The sequence below is a fragment of the Hemitrygon akajei genome, unplaced genomic scaffold (genome assembly GCF_048418815.1).
Source record: "Hemitrygon akajei unplaced genomic scaffold, sHemAka1.3 Scf000041, whole genome shotgun sequence".
In the NCBI taxonomy this organism is placed as follows: domain Eukaryota; kingdom Metazoa; phylum Chordata; class Chondrichthyes; order Myliobatiformes; family Dasyatidae; genus Hemitrygon; species Hemitrygon akajei.
Window position 1 is genome coordinate 3,355,886 of NW_027331927.1, and position 17,758 is coordinate 3,373,643.

At 39.9% G+C, this 17,758-nt stretch overlaps 1 pseudogene; it reads left to right on the top strand.

The window, feature by feature from the left end:
- The first annotated feature begins 435 nt into the window (after positions 1 to 435).
- On the top strand, positions 436 to 17,319 carry LOC140720340 (N-acetyllactosaminide beta-1,3-N-acetylglucosaminyltransferase 3 pseudogene; annotated as a pseudogene).
- Positions 17,320 to 17,758: the final 439 nt, after the last annotated feature.

Genomic DNA, 17,758 nt, shown 5'->3' on the forward strand with positions numbered 1-17,758 from the left:
AGGGTGGTATCAGAACCTGGAGCCGCGGTACAAGTTAAGAAGCTCTATGTACTGAAATATAAACATCACAAAGGCAGTTAGCCACTTAAATGAGACTGAGAACTTATTTGGCTGTTCAACAATTGGACTGTAGCGAATCGCTTTTGAAAGAATTAATAATTCCCTTCAGCTAATTGAATGCATCGACTTCCTGTGCACGTCCCGGGGGAGACCGGTGTAGTTGGAGGTGTTATCGGAAACGCCGCAATTTCAACCCAGCTCCGAATCATCAGCAAAGGCTCGGGAGGTGCGTACTTCCCGCATCTCGGAACTGTCCCCGGGCTACTGCTTGCAGAAGCAGGAGGCCGATCCGTCCACACTCGGGGATTTACCGATCCCCAACCGAGGGAACTGAGGATTCGCTTTGCTTATTCCATCGCAGGCGGGGTCGACACTATCTGTCTGCCTTTTACGACATTTCGGTAGGTAGCTGCTGGGAGAGGGCGAAATTATGAGAATTCCTCACACTGCAGTTTATAGCCGGGGTGTGGGGCGGAGGGAAGGGGTGTAAAGAGGTGATGGTTCCATTATCTAGTCGGTTGTTGGGACCTGTTGTGGATCACCGCCTGCAGTGTTGATTCCCTTCTGTCAGAAGTGTGTGGATAGCTGGGAGATCAAAAGAAGGTTTAACAGAGAGACGTCTGCACTGTGTGATTTGTCCTGTGAGGAAACGTCTGTGATCTTGACTTTTTTCAGTGATTGAGAAGCATTCGACATGACCTAAGTTTACAGGGTGGTGTACACGTTGCAGTTTTTAAAAAATAACAATGTACTTGATTGTATCCGTAGTAGTTTGGTAAAATCAGTGGGGTATTTGCTGAGAAATAAAGTAACCTGCGGCGTCTTGACAGGGACGTCGACAAAATAGTTCCTGTTCTGGCAGGAACTGAAAGCAGTTGAAGACAGTCTCCCTCCTCTTCTCCCTCCACCCTTCTGACCCCCTCTCTCCGCCCTCTCCCCCTTTCTCACACCCACTCTCTCCCCCACACTCCTCCACTCTCCCCCTCTCTCCCACTCTTCGCTCCCCTTTCCCCCCTCTCCCCTTCTCTCTCCCCATCTCCCCTCCTCTCCCCCCTCTCTTCCTCTTCTCCCCCTCTCTCTCCCCTCTGCCCCTCTCTCCCCATCTCTCTGTCTCCCCTTCCCCCTTCTCCCCCTCTCTCTCCTCGCATCTCTGGAATGGCCTCCTCAATATTCAGCAGAAGCAGATTATTACAATTAATTCTGTAATCTCTGCATTGTAAATATCACTGCCAGGTGCATGTCTGTTTTCCTTAAAAACACACACACACACAGTAAAAAGCATCCATGTCCGTAATGCCACACCGTTTTAAAGACGATATCGAACAGGATAAACACTGGAAATCCTCTCCTGACGAGGGACGTATTGAAACATCACAACGTTCCCCACCCAGTAAGGTCTCTGTGTGTACTTGGTGCTGAGCTTCTGTTTCTGTTCCAGCGAATCCGAGTATCTGAACTTAGTGGGTGCAAACAGTAAGTGAACACACCGTGAGCGAGATTCAGTTGATAACACACATATAAACCTGGGCTTCACATCAGTCAGCATGTAATTCCACACCCTGCTCCACAGCACATTATATGACACAAAAGCTGATTCAAGCAAATGATTCTACTGGGCTGTTCGGTCCAGGCTTCCTATTGTGCCTCAGTGCCCGGTGACACAGATTACATCCAGTATCTGTCCACAACTCGATCTGCTCCAGGGAGCAACCGCGACACGCATCCCGGCTCCGTTCAGTTGGTGTCAACACACTAATTCATTGCAACACGCTCAGAATGCTGGAGAAACTCAGCGGGCCAGGCAGCAACTATGGAAAACAGGACAGTCGACATTTTGGGCCGAGACCCTTCGGCAGCACCGCGTTGTGGAACACCTACACTTTGTCTGCCAGAAAAAGCAGAAGCTCCCAGTGGCCAGCCATTTTAATTCCACTTCCCATGCATATTCCGACATGTCAATCCCTGGTCTCCTCCACTGTTGTGGTGAGGCGACATTCAGACTGGAGGAGCAACACCTTATATTACGTCTGGGTAGCCTCTAACCTGATAGCATGAACATTAATTTCTCAAACTTCAGGTAATAGCTCCCCCCACTTCAATATTCCCCATTCCCCTTTCCCTCTCTGGCCTTAAGTCTTTACCTGCCTATTGCCTCTCTCCGGTGCACTTTTCTTTTTCCCTGGCATTCTGTCCTCTCCTATCAGATTCCCACTTCTCCGGCCGTGTATCACTTTCACCAATCAATTTCCCAGCACTTGATGTCATCCCTCCCCCTCCCTGTTTCACCTATCACTTTCTGCTTCTTCCTCCAACCCCCTTCTCTCTCCTTCTAGCTCTGACCCAACATCTTTCTTTTTTTTTTGCTTTCTCCAGTCCTGCTGAAGGGTCTGGGCCCGAAACTTCGACTGTACTCCTTTCTGTAGATGCTTCTTGGCCTGCTGAGTTCCTCCAGCATTTGGTGTTTGTTGTTTGGATTTCCAGCTTCTGCAGACTTTCTCTTGGCATTAATTTATTGTATACTTGGGGATCAATTTATTTTCAGACTAAAAACGGCAGTGACAGCTAAAGGCAAAGATCGCTGTGGGCTTATTGGAAAGACACAGCAGCAGGACGGGCAATGTGAATTCGGGTGAAAAGTTATGCTTTTAGAATAATATTTTCTTTTGAACTCTGGACCTTCAATGTCACCAGATTTAACTGTGCTTCCACTGCCTGGAGCTCCACTGATCGCAGAGTCAGCCCTTTTATAAAGCAAATTTCAGCATTTGTCCACAATGGGGCCAGTAAAATAATGGGCAAGGCGGCAACTGTGTCGAGATTACAATCTGGAGATAACCACGCCCTAAAGAGTACAACAAGACAAGAATATATTTAACCTTCATATTAGTGTTCACTTGCCAGAGATCAGTGACCTGTTCAATCAGATAAAATTATCACTAATGGGTCTATTTGCGTTCCTCCCGTTCAGATCCCTGAAAGTTGCCTCACGGGGGTGGGGGGGGGGGGTGCTATCTTTACTGAATGATGAAAACCCCTTTAACATTAAATTCACTGGATGTGTTTTTGTCAGCCAGAGGATGTTGAAGTGAGATTTAATAAAATTCACATGCTGAATTTACTGTGACCGACCTAGTTCAATTTGTGATCTCAGCGCCTTAACCCTGCCTCTCACCTGTAACATTTCACTCACATGTCCTTCAAGGACCATTACACTGCAAAGATTACAGAATTATTTGCAATAATCTGCTTCTCCTGAATATTGAGGAGGCCATTCCAATGAGACACTAGACCCAGAGGGCAAAAAAACAACTCAACTGTCTACAACTGGCGATAGCCAGTTTCAGTTCTCCCACAACAGAGCCTATTTTGTTTACGTCCCTGTCAAGACGCCGCGGGAGACTTTATGTCTCATCAAAGACCCCACTGATTTAACCAAACTGCTATGGATGCAATCAAGTACATTGTTTTTTTAAAAAGCTGCAATGTTTAAACCACCCTGTAAACTTAGGTCATGTCGAATTCTTCTCAATCTCTGAAAAAAGCCAAGATCACAGACGTTTCATCACAGGACAACTCACAAGATGCAGATCACTCTCTGTTAAACCTTCTTTAGATCTCTCACCTACCCACACACTTCTAACAGAAGGGAATCAACACTGCAGGCGGTGATCCACAACAGGTCTCTACAACCGATTATATAATGGAACCATCAGCTCTTTAAATCCCCCCTCCCCTCGCTATAATCTGCAATGTGGGTAGTTCTCATAAATTCACCCTCTCCCTGTAGCTACCGGCCGAAATGACGCTTAGGATGGACAGATAGTGTTGTTACGAACCCCGTAACTGGGTCACTTACCAGCAAAGATCCTTGAGGTCCTTTGGAATGTGTCCTGGCATTTGAGAGGTCCTTTGAAGTCTGATGATACGATTTTTAACAGTATTTATTAGTAAAAATGCACAAAAATAATATCAATGCAAACCTACAGATAATATACGTCGTCAATACTAAATCTAAAAGTGCGGGTATAATAATAATCAATAAGAAATAGCTCTATCGTTGTTTAGGGGATAAATGTATTGTCCGATGGAAATATAACAGTCACTCAGTTCATGCAGGCTGCAGCCTTTGTTTGGAGAGAGAGAGATTTGGAGAAACTTACCAATTCCTTTTATGATTTCGATCCGTCAGAGTCTCGTTAGTGTGGCCGTTCACTTGTGGCCTCTCCTTTAGCTAAGCCGTTCTTCCGTGGTGAGCCCGCCAATCCCAGGCAAGGGAAGGACGCACACGAGACCCCACCGGCTGTCGCTATTAAACGCTGTCACGGGATTCCTAGCGTTTCTCCTGGTGCGTCTAAAGGGGTTGTTTCCCAGACCCTCTTTTATCCTTATTCACGGGGTCTCAGATGTCAATCAGGTTGGGATGATGCAATCCCTCAACCAGACCACTCTGGTCGTCCCCTGAGGGCTTCAATGAATAGTACAGTACTCAATACACAATTCCGTCTCCAAGAGACAATGGCCGTTATACGTGGCTTTGTCTCGCTGAGGCCAGGACACATTCCAAAACCTTGTGGATTCTCTCTCATTTCCTGGGTCCCAGACCCGAATTAATAGCGATCTTGCGATTCTCAAAAAGGAGGGGGCGACTTTGTACCCTTCGGCCCCTCAGAGTTGTGGCACGTTCGTAACAGTGTAGATCACGCCAGCGAAAGAATAAACAAAGCGAATCCTCGGTTCCTTCGGTCAGCGATTAGTAAAACCCCGGGTGTGGAGAGGCCGGCCTCCTGCTGGAAACAGTAGCCCGCGGAAAGTTCCTAACATCTGGAAGCTAGCTCCTTCCTAGCCTTTGCTGTTCATTCGCAACTGCATTGAAAGTGCAACGTTTCCATTAACACTTCCAACTACACCAGTTTACCGCAGGGCATGCACAGGAAGTTGATCTAATTAGTCAAAGGGAATTATTATTTCTTTCAAAAGCGATTCACCTACAGTTCTACTGTTGAATACACCAATACGTTCTCAGTCTCATTTAAGTGTTCACAGAAGTGGGTGACTGCCTTTGTGATGTTTATATTTCAGTATATAGAGCTTCTTACCGTGTACCGCGGCTCCAGGTTCTGTTACCACCCTGTCCCAGTGAGGCTGTGTTACGGGTTCTGTAAGTAATGAACACACCCTGGTTAATGTTCAGTCAGCTCCTGGTGATAATCATTAACTAAACCCAGAGCTTTATCAGCGGGTCTCTCCGACTCCTAGTCCTTGGAACAGGGTACGTTCGGTCTCTCAGAAACATCAGAATGGGGATGAAATGTGATCTCAGTGACTTAGAACGTGGAATGTTTGTTAATGCTAGACGGCGCAGTTTGTAATATCGCAGAAACTGCTGATTTCCTGGGATTGTCACCTTCAACAGTCTCAGTTTGCGGAGAACAGCGCAGAAAAAAACTAAGGCTGCGGCAGTTCCGTGAGCAAAGACTCCTTATGAATGAGAGAGATGGAAGGGAAAAGGCCAGACTGATTCTATATGTCAGGAAGACGACAGTATCTCAAATAACCACGCTGCAACAATAGCGTGCAGAGAGGCATTACTGAACGTGTAACATGTCGAAGACTGAACTGGGCGGGTTACAGCTGTAGAAGACTACGGACATACACTCAGCGGCCACACTATTAGGTACAGGAGGTGACAGTGAGATGTACTTCAGGAAGTTTTTTTTCAGATAGTCTTAAGATACACTCTGTCTTTGCGCAAGGTAGCACAAAAAACATACAGCGAGAAAAAAATAAACAAGCGCCGAGCTCTTGATTCCGTTTCCAGTGAATCTGAGCACTGAATTCTCTGGGTCCAAACAGTGAGTGAGTACACCCTGCGGAACGTTCAGTTGAGATCACGCTCAGCAACCCGGACCTCACACTAATCAGGATGTAACTCCACACCCCGCTCCCCAGTGCTTGAACTAAAGGACACGAAACCTCAGTCAGGCAAATGGTTGTATTGTGTTGTTCGGTACCGGCTTACAATTGTACTTCGGTGCACCGTGACAAAGATTACATACAGAATCTCTTTCCAATTCAGTCTGCTCCAGGGATCCTGTTTCCTTTCGGTTGGTCTGATCGAATTAATTTATTGTTTAGTTCTGGATCAATTTATTCTCCGACTGAAAAATCCAGTGACAGCTGAGGGCAAAGTTCAATATGGGTTTATTGGAGAGACACACCAGCAGGACGGACTCTATCAACTCTGGTTGGGAATATATTTCCTTGTGAACAGTGGACAGTCGCTTTCACCAGATGTGACTGTACCCCATCTGCTGCAGCTGCACTGATATCAGAGTCGGACCGTTTATAAAGCAATCTTCAATATTTGTCCACAATGGGGCCATTACAATGATGGGCAAGGCAGCAGCTATGTGGAGATTGCAAACTGGACATAGCCACAGCCAAAAGAGTACAACATATTTCACCATCAGATTAGTGTTCACTTACTGGAAATAAATAACCTTATCAATCGGATGACTTTCATGACTACCGGGTCTATTTACATTACTCCCGTCTGTGTGTTACTCCGCTATCACCATTACTTTACAAATACCTGAGCTGTTTAAAGAAGAGGAAGTGCTGGCGCTATTAAGGATAGTGGATAAGTCTTCGGGACCTGACAGGATATTTCCCCGGACTTTGAGGGAAGTTAGTGTAGAAATAGCAGGGGCTCTGACGGAAATATTCCAAATGTCATTATAAACGGGGATGGTGCTGGAGCAATTGCGTATTGCTCGTGTGGTTCCATTGTTTAAAAACGGTTCTAAGTGTAAACCTAGCAATTCTAGGCCTGTAATTATGACGTCAATAATGGGTAAATTAATGGAAAGTATTCTTAGAGATGGTATATATAAATATCTGGATAGACTGGGTCTGGTTAGGAACAGTCAACATGGATTGGTGCGTAGAAGGACATGTTTGACAGATCTTATTGAATTTAAAAAAAAATATTTATTACATTTTTAGAAATTTACAAAGAATAAATGTGGTGATAAAATAGTAAGAAAAAGAAAAATAATATTAACACTCCCCCCTACCCTTAACCCTCCCCCACCCTTAACCCTTGTCTCAAGAAAGAAAGAAGAGAAAGATTGCTTGGATACCGGAGGATCCCCACATGCTCCATGAAGTTCAAAATAATTTTAATATTTATTTTTACTTTCCCCAATTACTTTATAATTTTATCTTCAAAAGATCTATGTATTTAATCCTATCTTTTGTAGGTATGGGAGCCAAATTTTCAAAAATATATCATATTCATTTCTTAGATTGTATGTAATTTTTTCAAGTGGAATTCAACTATGTATTTCATTATTCCAACGATCCATAGTTAAATATAAATCAGATTTCCAAGTAATTGCCAATGCAATTTTTATAATTTTTTTCTGATACTTATTCAATTTAAGTTTCGGTATTGTCCCTTCAATGTATCCTAATAAAAATAATACTGGACTACGTGGGAGTTGTACTCCAATAATTTGTTCCAATAAAAGTCTTAGATTTATCCAAAATGGTTGAGTTGTAAAACAAGACCAAGTAGAATGTAAAAAAGTACCAATTTCTTGATTACACCGAAAACGTTGGTCAGACATATTTGAATTTAATCTATCTATTTTCTGTGGTGTTATATATAATTGATGTAAAAAATTATATTGTATTAATCTAAGTCGAACATTTACTGTATTTAACATACTATCAGAACATAATCTTGACCAGCTTTTTCCATCAATTTTAACATCCAAATCAGATTCCCATTTTTGTCTTGATTTATGAATTACTGATTTAATTGTCTGTTTTTGAATCAAATTGTACATACAAGATGTATTTTTTTAAATTTTTACTTTTTGAATTAATATTTCTATTTCACTAGGTTTTGGCATCAACATTGTTTGACCCAGCTTTTCTCGTAAATAAGCCTTCAATTGAAAATAACAGAAAAGAGTGTTCTTTGATATTTTATATTTATTTTTTTTAATTGATCAAACGACATCAATGTACCTCCTTCAAAACAATCACCTATATATTTAATCCCCTTTTGGAACCAATTATATAAAAGTTTATTATCCATTGTAAAAGGAATAAGCCTATTTTGAATTAAAGTTCTTTTTGCTAATAAAGATTTCTTTATCTCATCGTCCATATTTACCTTATTCCATAAATCAATCAAGTATCTTAATATAGGAGATTCTTTTTATTTCCCATATCCATTTGGATTCCCATTTATATATAAAATCTTCTGGTATGTTTTCTCCTATCTTATCTAATTCTATTCTAATCCATGCTGGTTTTTCTTCATCAAAAAAAAGACGCAATAAATCTAAGTTGATTTGCTTTATAATAATTCATAAAATTTGGAATTTGTAACCCTACTAAATCAAATTTACATGTCAATTTTTCCAATGATATTCTTGACATCTTTCCTTTCCAAAGAAATTTCATTACATATTTATTCCGTTCTTGAAAAACTTCTGAGGTAATTGTATTGGTAAAGTTTGGAATAAATATTGCAATCTAGGAAATATATTCATTTTTACAGCATTAACTCTACCTATTAATGTTATTGGTAACATCATCCATTTATCAAGATCCTCTTTTATTTTTTTTAATAATGGCAAATAATTTTGTTCATATAAATTTTTTACATCATTATCAACTCTAATACCTAAATATTTTATCCCATTTATTGACCATCGAAATTCAGTTACTAATCGACATTGATTATAATTTCCTTTGGTAAGGGGTAAAATTTCACTTTTATCACAATTTACTTTATACCCTGATACTTTCCCATATTCTTCCAATCTATAAGATAATCTTTGCAAAGATTGCAATGGGTTTGTTAAATAAATCAAAACATCATCAGCAAATAAATTAATCTTATATTCTTCTTGATTAACTCTAAAGCCCCCAATGTCTAAATCTGTTCTAATTAATTCAGCTAATGGTTCTATTGCCAATACAAATAAAGCATGTGATAATGGGCAGCCTTGTCCAGTTGACCTCGTTAAGCAAAATGGTGTTGAAATCTGACCATTTGTAACTACTTTAGCTTGAGGATTAGTATTTAAGGTTTTAATCCATTGTATAAAAGATTTTCCTAACTCATATTTTTTCAAAACCTTAAATAAAAAATCCCATTCCAATCTATCAAATGCTTTTTCTGCATCCAAAGCAACTGCCACACTCATTTCCTCTCTTTTTTGTGCCAAAAGAATTATACTAAGTAACCGGCTTATATTATCCATTGATTGTCTGTTTTTAATAAAACCTGTTTGATCCATATGTATTAATTTTGGTAAATGTTTAGATATTCTGTTAGATAAAATTTTTGCTATTATTTTATAATCTGTATTCAACAAAGAAATAGACCTATATGATGTTGGCTTTAAAGGATCTCAATCTTTTTTTGGCAAAACAGTTATAGTCGCTGTTAAAAAAGATTGTGGGAGTTTATGAATCCTTTCCACTAGATATACTTCGATAAAAGGAGGAATTAATCAATCTTTAAGTTTTTTTTTATAAAATTCAGGAGGAAAACCATCTTCTCCTGAGGATTTATTACTCTGAAGTGATCCTAAAGCTTCTTCAACCTCTTTTAATGTAAAGGGCATATCTAATCCTTTCTGTTCTTCCAAATTTAATTTTGGAGGGGTTATTTGTGATAAAAATGTATCTATCTCAGCAATCTTATTTTGTGATTCTGATTGATACAGTATATATTTTTTTAAAAGTTTCATTAATTTCTAAAGGTTTATAAGTAACCTTATTTACACTTGTTCTAATTGCATTTATTGTTTTAGAAGCCTGTTCTGTTTTCAACTGCCAAGCAAGAATCTTATGTGACCTTTCGCCTAATTCATAATATTTCTGTTTAGTTCTCATAATTACTTTTTCTGTACGATATGACTGAAGTGTATTATATTGTAGTTTTTTATTAACAAGTTGTCTTCGTTTTTCTTCCGTCATATATCTTTGAGATTCTTTTTCTAACTTTATGATATCTTTTTCTAATTGATCTATTTCTGCCAAATATTCCTTCATAATTTTAGATGTATAATTTATAATCTGACCGCTTAAATATGCTTTCATTGCTTCCCATAATACAATTTTATCCTCAACTGAATGTAAATTTGTATTAAAAAAATTGAATCTTTTTTTTCATAAAATCACAAAAATCTTGACGTTTAAATAAAATTGAATTAAATCTCCATCTATAGATCGATTCCTCCTTATCCATCATTATCATTGTCATTATCAAGGGGGAATGATCTGACAGTATTCATGCTTTATATTCCACACTTTACACTCTCTGGAATATTTTTTGATAATAAAAAAAAAACAATCCTTGAGTAAGTTTTACGTCTATTTGAATAAAATGAATAACCTCTTTCTCTTGGATTAATTTTTCTCCATATATCAATCAGGTTTAAATCTTTCATTAATGATAAAGATAGTTTTATTACTTTTGATTTTGTAGCAACTTTAGTTGACCTATCCAAAACTGGATCTAAACAAAAATTAAAATCTCCACCTATTAATATTTTATCATGTGCATCAGCCAAGTTCAAAAAAACTTCTTGTATGAATTTTACATCATTTTCATTTGGTGCATGAATGTTCATAAAAGTCCATAATTCTGAAAAAAATTGACAGTATAATCACATATCTCCCCACAGAATCAATTACTACATTTTGTATTTTAATTGGTAAAGATTTATTAACGAAAATTGCAACTCCTCTCGATTTTGAATTAAATAAAGCTCCAAGACATTTCAAACCCAATCTCTCTTTAATTTCTTATGTTCTGTTTCTGTAAAATGTGTTTCTTGTAAAAAAGCTATATCGCCTTTCATTTTCTTAATATATGTTAAAACTCTTTTTCTTTTCACAGGTCCATTAAGTCCATTAACATTAAAACTTTAAAAAATTAAGTAAATTAATCATTCACAATACCTTGGGAACTCTTTAAAATTCTCCATGTTACTATGACTCTCTCCCCAACCATCCAGGCAAAAAAGAAGAAAAATAGAGGAAAGGTAACTAATATATAAGAAAAAAATCCCAAAATACCCCCCCCCCACTAATGTTGCGAATAAAAAGAACACAACATTACCTCCCCCCCCCATTTTACGGGTCATGGCAATCGCCATGATTGTACACGTGAAACTCGCAGCCATCGATCAGGAGCTCCTCCACCTCCCCCGCAAAAAAAAAGAAAATATATTAGTGAAGAAAAAAAAATAATTAATGTCTCTACTCCCAATTAATACTCAACTATTTTTTTTCCTTATAAATGTCTGTCAAGTCCAACCTTGTTTCAGTCTTCATCGTTAGTCCACTTCATTTCTATAATTCTTTAGTCCTCTTCGTGGACATCAGGTAATTCTTGTACAAATTTCTCTGCTTTCCTTTAGTCAACGAAAAAGCTTCTTTCTTCGTTATCAAGGAAAATGACCAATTTTGCTGGGTAGCTCAATAAAAATTTATAGCCCTTTTCCCATAAAGATTTTTTCACTGGATTAAATTCCTTCCGCCTCTTCAGAAGATCGTAACTTATGTCTGGATTAAAAAAAAAATCTTTTCCCTTCTATTATCAATGGCCCATTTCTCTTTTTAGCACCTTGAGTAGCTGCCTTCAAGATCATTTCTTTATCTTGGTACCTCAAGCATTTTATCAAAATTGATCTTGGATTTTGATCTTGCTGAGGTCTTGGTCTTAAAGTTCTGTGTGCTCTTTCAATTTCAATTACTTGGCTTCCTTCTTTCATTGCCAAAATTTTCGGAATCCATTCTTGAAAGAATTTTATTGGATTTTCTCCCTCTGTACCTTCCATAAGACCAACAATTTTGATATTATTTCGTCTACTTGAGTCTTCAAGCGCATCTATTTTTTCCAACATCCGTTTTTTTATTGTTCAGGCAAGATTATTGTCTTCTATCTTATCTATTCTTTCAGTATTTTCTTCCAATTTTACTTCCATTTCTTTAACTTTATTATCCATCTTCTTTTGTTTTTCCACCACATTATCGAGTGTATTCTGCATCCTTCTTATAGCTTTTAATTTATTCATGATATATATCAGGATATCTTTTATGACTCCTTTAATCTCCATTTTCTTTTCCTCTTCATCTTCCTCTGAATTTCCCAAAGAGTCTGACTCCACTTCCGATATAATTCCAGTTTCCCTTCCAGCCGTAGTTGGGATTTGTAGTTTTGTTACTTTTGCTGATATCTGTTCATGCATACTTGTTTCTTCGCGCATCCATTGTTCTTGCCGTTTCTTTTAGAGACCGCCGACATTGCTGCAACTTCCTGTCCCGCATCATCAGAAGTGCCATGCACTTCGCCGTGAGGAGATCCAACTTGAGTCCGAGGCTTCGCCGGTACGGTTAGGCCTTTTTCCCCGCCGATTTGCGCAGTCTTCGAAGTAGTAGCTTTCTTCTGTTTCGGTTTAGGAGCCATATCAAAAGATAATTCTGAGTTATTTATAAATAGTTTCTAGTAGATACTTGTTAACTCTTCTTCATTTAAACCTTATTTCATTACTTTTTACGAGGGAGCTGGATTCCCAACGTCTTGATCCTACGTCATCACGCGACGTCCCCAGATCTTATGGAATTTTTGAAGAGGTTACGAGGAAAGTTGACGAGGGTAAAGCAGTGGATGTTGTCTATATGGAGTTCACTAAGGCCTTTGACAAGGTTCTACAAGGATGGTTAGTTAGGAAGATTCAATCCTTAGGTATTAATATTGAAGTAGTAAAATGGATTCAACAGTGGCTGGATGGGAGATGCCAGAAAGTAGTGGTGGATAACTGTTTGTCAGGTTGGAGGCCAGTGACTAGTGGTGTGCCGCAGGGATCTGTACTGGGTCCAGTGTTGTTTGTCATACACATTAATGATCTGGATGATGGGGTGGTAAATTGGATTAGTAAGTATGCTGATGATACTAAGATAGGTGGCGTTGTGGATAATGACGCAGGTTTTCAAGGCTTACAGAGAGATTTAGGCCAGTTAGAAGAGTAGACTGAAAGATGGCAGATGGTGTTTAATACTGATAAGTGTGAGGTGCTACATTTTGGTAGGACTATTCAAAATAGGACAATCATGTTGAATGGTAGGGCATTGAGGAATGCAGAAGAACAGGGTGATCTAGGAATAATGGTGCATAGTTCCCTGAAGGTGGAATCTCGTGGATCGGGTGGTGAAGAAAGCTTCTGGTATGCTGGCTTTTATAAATAAGAGCATTGAGTATACGACTTGGGGTGTAATGTTAAAATTGTACAAGGCACTGCTGAGGCCAAATTTGGAGTATTGTGTACAGTTCTGGTCACCGAACTATAGGAAAGAGGTCAACAAAATAGAGTACAGAGAAGATTTACTAGAATGTTACCTGGGTTTCAGCACCTAAGTTACAGAGAAAGGTTGAACAAGTTAGATCTTTATTCTTTGGAGTGTAGAAGGTTGAATGAGGACTTGATAGGGGTATTTAAAATTATGAGGGGGATAGACAGAGTTGACGTGGATAGGCGTGTTTCCATTGAGAGTAGTGGAGATTCAAACAAGAGGACATGAGTTGAGAGTTAGTGGGTAAAAGTTTAGGGGTAACACGAGGGGGAACTTCTTTACTCGGAGAGTAGTAGCTGTTTGGAACAAGGTTGCAGTAGAAGTGGTAGAGGCAGGTTCAATATTGTCATTTAAAAAAAAAATAGATAGGAACATGGACAGGAAAGGAATGGGGGGTTATGGGTTGAGAGCAGATCGGTGGGACTACGTGAGTGTAAGCATTCGACACGGACTAGAAGGGCTGAGATGGCCTGTCTCCGTGCTGTAATTGTTATATGGTTATATGTGAGGTGGTGGACATTCAGATGAAGTAGAACTTGTACATTGAATGGCAAGGCACTGACAAGTCAGTTCACTGAAAGGCAGGATGGTGAAAAAAAGTGTTCAGCATGCTTGCCTTCATCAGTTATGGTGTAGAGTTTAGGAGCGGGGGATTATTTGCAGTTATGTAATTTGTTGTTGAGACCACTTTTGGAATATTATCTACAATTTTGCTTACCCTGTTATAGGAAGGACGCTGTCAAGTTGGAGAGGGTGCAGAGGAAATTTACGAGGATGTTTTTTGACTAGAGGGCCTGGGTTAAAGTGAGGCTGGCCATGCTGGACCTTTATTCCTTGGAGAATGGGAGGTGACCTCAGAAGTTTAAAATCATAAGGGGTATTGATAAGGTGGATTGTCATTATTGGAGAGTTGGAGAGCACAAAATGAGAGGTCACAGTTGGAGGAGAGGAGGGGAAAAATTGAGAAGAGACCTTGGGGATAACCTCTGTACACGGAGGACAGTGAGTACCCGGAAGAAGCTACCAGAGGAAGTGGTTGAAGTGGGTTCAACTCCAACATTTAACCGGCATTTGGACAGGTACATGGAAGGGAGAGGCTTGGAGAGTTATGGGCCAAACTAGACAACTGGGATTATTAGGGAGGATGCTGTGGTTGGTATGGACCAGTTGAGCCGAAGGGCCTGTTTAGATCGCATTACTCTAGGATTCCATAATTCTACAGTGACACAAGTTGCATCCCTGTGCAAATAGTTTTACTTGTACACATCGTTCTGCTATCAGTCACTGGCGTCTTTTCAGGGCTCCTGGCATCCAAGGCTTTACTCATACACATTGTGGATCATGCTAACTATCTGCCCTGTTCTGCTATCAGTTATCTGTGCTTTCTCTGGGCTCCTGGAGTCCAAGGTTCACTGCTCTTCATGAAGCGTAAATTCCTGCCATAAGTGATGCTGGTGCCGTTTTCCTTTAATAGATATGGGCCTGCGATGGCTTCGCTGTCTTGTCACAATTGCTTACTACTGAATATCTGAGTCGAATTAGCCTTGCCTTTGGGACTAGTTATGCCTTAGTTGCAGCCTTTCATAAAGTGGCTTGACCAATGGATGGCAGGGTGAGTGGGCCACTGCTAATTTAACTTTGAATACAATTCTCTGGTTAAAATAGAAGCAAAAAGCCAAGGTCCTTGAGTATACTTCTCTTTGTTTCTCCTATTGTAGGTTTACATAGACCTGGTTGAAATGCCATGAAAATCAAATGTTTTCAGTTGCTATGCTAACACTTCCCTGCACTGCCATATATTCAGTTACTAATCAATGGTCAATAATACATCATCTTCCATAGTATCAGTAACCTGTGAACTCAACCTGAATGGTGTGCGAGCTGGGACCTTCCTCTTTAGAGCAAAGGTGGGGGTGGGAGGTGGGGAGAGGTGATTTGATAGAGGCGTATAGGCTGGTAAGAGGCATAGGTAGAATGGAGAGCCAACAACATTTTCCCAGGGTAGAAATGACTAATATGAGGGGGCATAATGTTATGGTGATTAGAGAAAAGTATAGGGGTTTTTCAGAAGTAGTATTTTAAAAAAAAAAAGAAAATGGTGGCTGTATGGAATGCACAGCCTGGGTAGTGATAAGGGTAGATGCATCAGTGAGATTTAAGAGGCTTTTAGATAGACACATGGATGAAAGAAAAATGGACAGCTGTTTGAGAGAGTAGGGATCAATTGATCTTGGAGCAGATTAAAAGTTCGGTGCAACATTATGGGCCAAAATGTCTGCATTGTGCTATATTGCTCTATGTCTCAGTTCAGTTTAAGCCCCGGGAGGAGTGATGAGACCTGTGAAGCGAGGTGGAATAAACCCTTTGGAATCATATACCTTTAAGGCCCAGAAAAAAACTATGCGATTTTCAGTTTAATGACAGAGATGGTATCCTATAGGTAGATTTATTTTTCTGCTGGGATGGAATGCTTCAGGTTAATTAAACTTTCAACAGTGTGTAGGGCCTTCCCTATTCCTTACCTTATCACCATTTTGAGGTCAATATTACAAAGCATTAGTGAAACTCATTACAGTTTAAACTTCCCATTCTTCTCAAGCATCATGTAAATGTAAAGTTTTCTTTGAATTAATCCATTTGTTTTCTCTATTTCAGGTGAAAGATGAGTACACGTCGGCGATTCAATGAGAAAGTAGTGCTGGGTGTTTTGCTTACTCTGGGATTGTTCTTCGTGTTCTGGGATAATGACCAACGTCGAGAGACTGATGATCTTGCAGAAACCTTTCATCGCAATGATCTGCCCAAGGTTGTTACTGCTGATGCAACTAAATCAGTGCTCAAGCCAAAGTGCCACACGAACACGACATTGTTGCACCTGTCCTCATTTCATCAAGAGAAAGAGCACATAAAAAACTTCTTGATGTATAAACACTGTCGAGAATTTAACATGATTCAAAATGTCCCAGACAAATGTGGTGGTCGAGAAGGATCTCAGAATGTCTTCCTGCTCCTGGTGATCAAATCTCACCCTTTCAACCAGGATCGGCGGGAAATGGTAAGGAAGACCTGGGGCAGAGAACGCGAATTCAATGGGGTCCTAATTAAGAGAGTCTTTATCTCTGGTGTCTCTCCTGACCAAAAGGAAAGGAGGAAATTGAATCAGCTTTTAGCCATGGAAAACAGAGAACACAGAGATGTCCTACAATGGGATTTCTTGGATACCTTTTTCAACCTCACCCTCAAACAATACAAGTTGCTGCAGTGGGTCAGTGAATTTTGCCCCAGAGCTAAATTCATCTTCAATGGAGATGATGATGTCTTTGCCAACACCGATAACATGGTTGATTACTTGCTAGGCATGAAGGTTCACCAACACCTGTTTGTGGGCCATCTCGTTTATGGGTTTGGGCCCAATCGCCAGAAGTCGAGCAAGTATTATGTGCCAGAAATAGTGACCACCATCAAGTCGTACCCACCATACGTTAGTGGAGCGGGCATACTTATGTCTGTGTATACAGCTCACATCATTTACCAGATAGCCCAAGACCTTGAACTATACCCCATTGATGATGTCTTTTGGGGGATGTGTCTGGCCAAGACTGGACTAGCCCCACGCTCCCATAGCGGATTCAGGACAGCTGGAGTCAGGGTTCCTTCAACCCAGGATGACTCTTTCAATCCTTGCTATTACCGTGAGTTGCTGCTAGTGCACCGTTTTCGGCCTTTCGAACTGCTATTGATGTGGGATGCGGTGCATGATGCCAATCTGAAATGTGCTCATGCTGCCCAGAAGTCTGCATCCACGAAAAGGACGGCATGAGTCAGGAGAGAATGTAGCAACTGTTGGAATGTAATGCAGTTTGTAAACATGTGTTAATCAGTTGTTTATGCAATGTAAGAAGGTTAATTCCGAAATTATATTGGAGTATACATTAATTCATAGAGTTGGTGCCTTTCTACATTCTACAAATGTTTGTAAAGCTGTCAGGTGTCATCACTCAGCCTAATTCTTACTGCACCCATAATGACATTACAATATTGACAGGAGCACCACAATTTAAGTCAATTGTAAAGTTATTCCAAGTGAGCAGTCCTTGTTGCATTGCGTACAGATAGGTACAGCATCTTCACTTGGGGCATTTGTATAATAAGCCACCAATAAAATTTTTACTAACAGTTATATCTGTGTATTTTCTTCTTGCCGTTTCTTACATGTCCCTTGCAAAATGTGAAAGAGACAAATGCATTTCTTGGACTGGAACTGTGAGAACAACAAAGAATCTAGATCTAAAATTGTCTCAGCGTTGGAGGA